Raw genomic sequence first — 4,692 nt, forward strand, 5'->3', positions numbered from 1 at the left:
GAGGACATATGCTGTCACCATAAAGAGTGAAAGCACCCTTGGGAACCAGCAGTTAGCGTAATGGCTATGTCGCTGGACTCCCACGTAGTCAACCGCGGTTCGTGTCCCGGACCCGGTGGCTTAAAACTCACGCCGGGCGCATGTGCGTGCGTGCCCAGGATCCCGAGAGGAGAATGGAGGAGAAGGGATTGCGGCGTGACCATCCCCCCTGGGGGGTGATTTCTCGCTTTCTGTCTCTATGTCTCTCTCTGTCTGTCTGGCGAGCGCATGCGTCCTACAGTGAAAACCTCTCTAGAAAAAAAAAAAAGAGTGAAAGCACCCCTTCCCCTCCACCCCCACAGTGAGGCATGGTCATGCCACAATCCTTTTTCCTTCATTTCTCCATCTTGTCAGGATTTGGGACACACACACACACACACACACACACACACACACACTTGTCCAATGTGTCTTTAAGTCCCTGAGACTGGAATTCAGACTTTGGTCAGCCATGTGGGACATGACTCCCAAAGCACCCGCTGATTTACGGGATTGGCCCAATGCTGTACTTTCAGGCACAATCATGCAGAGTGCAACTGGAGGACAAATGGGTGCAGTCTAATAGTAATCAACTAGGGGGCACTGAACAAGGCCTATTTGTTCAGATTCTTCTTGGCTTCCGGGTAGAAGGCAGGATTCCTCTGGTGTGAGAGTCTTATGACCTCTCCTCAGAGAAGGTATTTCAGAGAATTCTCTTTTAACCCTTTCATAAAATAGAAAGTTGGGAGAAGGTCAGAGAAACCCTCCTATTACTGAAGTTTTCTCAGTTTTTTTCACTTTAATCACATGTCAAAGGACATTTCTTAAAAAAAATTATTTATTCATTTATTTATTTTTAATTTGACAGAGAGAGACACACAGAGAGAGAGAGAGGGAGAAAGAGGGGAAGTGAGAAAGCAAGTCACCAGGTCCGGGACTTGAACCATGGTCAGCCATGTGGAAGTATCTAGCGCCTTAACCACCATGCCACCTGCTGGTCCCTCTAGTGACATTTTTGAGGGTATTGTGCTCTAGTATTTCTTATAATATAAACTGTAATGATATTTCCAAGCAAGTTTTTAATGTTTTATTTTCCATTATCAATAAGCCCAAAGAATGAACTTCAGTTATTTGAAAATCTATTTAAATTAAATCTATTTTGTGTTATGGCCTGAATGTTTGTGTCTCTCCCCACAGATTCATATCTTGAGGCTGGCATGGCTATATTTGGAGATGGGCCTGTAAACCTGTGTATTTTTATGTTAAGTTTGATGAAGAGTGGACAGTCATGTAGAAATACGATTGGACACAGCACATGACCCAATGGTGAAAAACTAGGAGGAACTTAGCAAGGTCTGTGTGTTCAGATCCTTCTGTGTCTCTGTGTCTTCAGAAGTGAGGATGTTCCTTTCCTCAGGGAATATAAACAGCACCTCTCACACAATGGTTTTATGATGAACTGCTTCAAGAAAAGATTAGAAAATCCTTCGGAGGTTTTATGATGTGCTTCAGGGAATAAGGACAGAGGGAATATGAGAATAACCTTTTTACCTTTCCCTCAAACGCGAAAGTACCACATTTTAGTGTAGTGTGTCCCCAACCCTTACATCTATGCCAGAAACAAATTTATGACTAACATTAAATGTTGCGAAATACATATGTCAACTCACCTCCAAAGAAGTCTGTGCCACTGTATGCTTCTACCAGCCATGAATGAGATCCTCATTCAAAAACATTTCACATTATGGGAACCAGCAGTTAGCATAATGGTTATATCGCTGGACTCCCACGTAGTCGACCGCAGTTCGCGTCCCGGACCCGGTGGCTTAAAACTCACGCCGGGCGCGTGTGCGTGTGTGCCCAAGATCCCGAGAGGAGAATGGAGGAGAAGGGATTGCGGCGTGACCATCCCCCCTGGGGGGTGATTTCTCGCTTTCTGTCTCTCTGTCTCTGTCTGGCGAGCGCACGCGCCCTATAGCAAAAACCTCTCCAAAAAAAAAACTTTTTTTTTCACATTATGTATCTTTTCTTTCACAATCTTACCAACCAGGAAGCAGAAAATGGAAAGTTGGAAAGCTTTCCGATGCACATTTCAAAGCCGGGACTAGAATCGGTGTCCTACCTGGAAGAGGCTTACCCTCTCTGGGTGATATATCGCTCTTTTATTAGATGTTAATTTCTAACCTATTAACCTTCAACTTGTCTTGTGGAAATATTGTAGTTCCTCTCTGACTTAGTACACTGAAACTTTAAAGTCTATCATTTTAACTCATTAAAAACGAAAATATTAAACAACTATAGAGGAGGCTTTAGAGAGGCAGGACTATGTCGGGAGGAATGAGAGACTGAGCACTAAAAGCAGTTCCCCAGATTCTTTAAATCGCATCATAGGGTGGGGCGAGCAGATGATGTAATAGTTATGTCACTGGACTCCCATATAGTCAACCACAGTTTGAGTCCCGAACCTAACAGCTGAAAATTCATGCTGGGTACATATGCATGCATGCCCAAGATTCAGAGAGAAAAATGGAGGAGAAGGGTTTGTGGCGTGGCCATTCCCCCTAGGGAGTGATTTCTCATTTTCTTTTTCTTTCTTTCTTTCTTTCTTTCTTTCTTTCTTTCTTTCTTTCTTTCTTTCTTTCTTTCTTTCTTTTATTTATTTATTTTTTTTGGAGAGATTTTTGCTATAGGGCACAAGCACTCACCACACAGACAGAGAGACAGACAGACAGAAAGCAAGAAATCACTCCCCAGGGAGAACGGCCACACCATAATCCCTTCTCCTCCATTCTGCTCTTGGGATCTTGGGCACGTAGGCACAAGCACCTGGTGTGAGTTTAAGCCACTGGGTCTGGGACTCGAACCGCAGTCAACTACATGGGAGTCCAATGACATAGCCATTACGCCAGCTGCTGGTCCCTGATTTCTCAATTTCTGTCTCTCTCTGTCTCTCTGGTGAGAGCATGTACCTGATAGCAAAAATCTCTTTTGAAAAAAAAATCTAATTTTATTATGACATGATTTATAATTCATGTCTTTCATTGTTAGTAACAAAATACCAATCCCACAGGTGATCAAGACGAAATCTTTATTGCTACACCAAGTTTGAGAACTGCCAGAAAATAATCAGCTCCCAATTTGGTTTTGCTACTTATTCCCACAAAATCTGTCGGATTTTGACCAGTCACCAGTAATCATTTCATCACTATTGTCCCTACATAACTGATGACTGTATTTTTGTACAGTAGCATTTCAACAGCTCTGGGACTTTTCTTACAGTTAAAAGAAAATATAGTGGGAACCAGCAGTTAGTGTAATGGCTATGTCGCTGGACTCCCACGTAGTCGACCGCAGATCGTGTCCCGGACCCGGTGGTTTAGAACTCACGCCGGGCGTGTGTGTGTGCGTGCCCAAGATCCCGAGAGGAGAATGGAGGAGAGGGGATTGTGGCATGATTTCTCGCTTTCTGACTCTCTGTCTCTCTCTGTCTGTCTGGCAAGCGCACGCGCCCTATAGCAAAAAGCTCTCCAAAAAAAAAAAAAAAAGAAAATATAGTAACAGAGGCAGCAAGTGGTGTGGGGGTTAAGGTTGTAGACTCCCATATGGCTGACTGTGGTTCGAGTTCCAGACATGGCAGCTTGCTTTCTAACTTTCTCTCTCTCTCTCACTGTCTCTTTCTGGTGAGCGTGTATGCCTTGTAGCAAATTTTAAAATAATTAATTAAATAATTCTTAAAAAAACAAACAAACGCAGTTACATTGACCCTATAGTCTGCCTGCCTGTGGGTAAAATGAGGTGTGTAGGAGAAATGAAATAGCTTTTCTTCATTGCCGAGCATCTATAACAAAAGACAGTCTTACAAGAGAAAATCACACACATGTGTATATAGGGATTTTTATATGACATAAGATCTCAAGATGCAGACCCGAAGAAACTAGGGAACTTATGCATTTTTCCTACTAGGTCTGATAGATAATCAGAAGTATAATTAACAAAGGAGGGAGGGTCTGAGGGTGATAAGCTGGGAAGAACCTAGCCAGACCTGTTTGTTCAGATTCTTGTCTGTATTCCCATATCTTTAGAGGTTGTTCCTACCTTGCATTATGGGGAGGGAACCTCTCAAATAAGGGTCTTATGACTTGCTTCAGGGGAGAAGGGTGTGGAGTAACATTAAAGAGAACTTCCTGATTCCGTGGTCTTTCTGAAAAGCCGAGGTACCACATTTCATAATCGCGTGTCCCGAACCCCATCAGGTGTTAGTGTTTATAGCTGTGTTTTCTCGGCTCATCTTGCCCCGTCTCCTCAGCTGGTTTATGGCATGCGGTTTCTTTCCCAAGCATTTTTGAAAGGTCCCAACGAAGTAACCAGGTGGCCTGAAAATTTTTCTGATACCTTTGAATAGCAAGAATTTTTCTTTTTTTAAAGATTTTCGGGACTAGCCGGTGGCATGATGGTTAAGGCTCTGGACGCTCCCCCATGACCGACCACGGTTTGAGTCGCAGACTTGGTGGCTTGCTTTCTCACTTTCTCTCTCTCTCTCTATATATATATCTGTGTGTCCCTTTCTGGTCAAATTAAAAATAAAATGAATGAATAATGTTAATAAATAATTCTTTAAAAAATATTATTTTATTGGGGGCTGGCAGGTAGCGTGGGGGGTAAAGGGACTCGCAT

Source organism: Tupaia chinensis, unplaced genomic scaffold (assembly GCF_000334495.1).
Source record: "Tupaia chinensis unplaced genomic scaffold, TupChi_1.0 Scaffold000271_1, whole genome shotgun sequence".
NCBI lineage: Eukaryota > Metazoa > Chordata > Mammalia > Scandentia > Tupaiidae > Tupaia > Tupaia belangeri.